The sequence below is a fragment of the Limulus polyphemus genome, unplaced genomic scaffold (genome assembly GCF_000517525.1).
Source record: "Limulus polyphemus unplaced genomic scaffold, Limulus_polyphemus-2.1.2 Scaffold208, whole genome shotgun sequence".
NCBI lineage: Eukaryota > Metazoa > Arthropoda > Merostomata > Xiphosura > Limulidae > Limulus > Limulus polyphemus.
In genome coordinates this window covers 483229-484459 of record NW_013665818.1, presented here as the reverse complement: position 1 = coordinate 484459, position 1231 = coordinate 483229, and the positions used below count along the sequence as shown (strand labels likewise).

At 33.6% G+C, this 1231-nt stretch overlaps 2 protein-coding genes across 3 annotated transcripts in view; one reads left to right on the top strand and one right to left on the bottom strand.

The window, feature by feature from the left end:
- LOC106478397 (kinesin-like protein KIF21A) overlaps positions 1 to 1231 on the bottom strand; it is a 117394-nt gene that overhangs the window by 2464 nt on the left and 113699 nt on the right. The window lies entirely within an intron of this gene.
- Positions 1 to 1231, top strand: part of LOC106478398 (PMS1 protein homolog 1-like) — a 48878-nt gene that overhangs the window by 40477 nt on the left and 7170 nt on the right. The gene's annotated exons all lie outside the window — the stretch shown is intronic.

Genomic DNA, 1231 nt, shown 5'->3' with positions numbered 1-1231 from the left:
GTAAATCAGCAGCATCCTCTTCACAGCTAGCAACACCCAAGACCTTAATATCATCTGGAAATTTAAGTAATTTATTGACTATTCCTTCATTTATGTCATTGATGTAATAAAAAAAAAAGCAAAGGTCCTAAGACTGAGCCCTGAGGTACTCCACTTGTGACAGTAATCCAATTTGACTGAACCCTCTGCTTTCTTCCATCAATCCTTTTATGTGGCACCTTGTCAAATGCTTTCTGAAAATCCAGATTCACCAAATCTACACCCTTACCATCATCTACATAAGCAGTAACCTTTTCCAAGAATGTCAAAAGATTTGTAAGGCAAGATTTTCCTATAGTGAAACCATGTTGACTATCAAATAAAAATCTCAACTTTGTTAAATGACTTTGAATAGCATTTTTTAACAAACTTTCCAAAACTGTTCCCATAACTGATGTAAGACTAATGGGTCTATAATTACTGGGACTATTTTTATCACCTCCCTTGAAAAAAGGAGTTACATTAACTAACTTCCAATCCTCTGGTACATGCCCATTACTCAAGGACTTACAAAAATCAGTAGCAAGTGGCTCACATAACCAATCTTTAACCTCCTTCAAAACCCTTGGAGAAATATTATCTGGCTCAGAAGCCTTATTGTTTTTTAAACTTCCCAATATTTTCATAACCAGCTCATAATTAATTCAGTGATCTTGTTTGGTCTCGTTTCCATTTATCAACTGTTCAAGATGTGGAATAGTGCTTAAATCTTTGTTGGTAAAACCAAAGAAGAAGCAAAATTTAATAACCTAGCCATCTCATAGTCATCAGATACTAGCCTTCCTTTATCATCCCTCACGGGTCCTACCCCAAGCCTAACATTTTGTTTCTCTTAATGTATTTAAAGAAATCATTACTATTAATTTTTACATCTTCAACCAACCTTTTCTCATACATCCTTTTTGATGTTCTAATTTCCTGTTTCACCAACTTCTCAATCTTTTAAATCTTCTGTCATAACAGTCAATTTAAGTTTCTTAAATTTATTATGCTTTTCTTTAATTTTATCTCTTAAACTCTTTGTGAGCCAACCTGGTTTTTACTTGCAGCTACTCTTTTCTTTCTAAAGGAATATGTTTACCTTGAATATTTAAAAATCTATCTTTAAAACTTTTCCACATCTGATCAGTGTCTCCAAATAAGTCAACCGTCCAATTCACATCAGATAATTCTTGTCGCCTCCCTTCAAAAT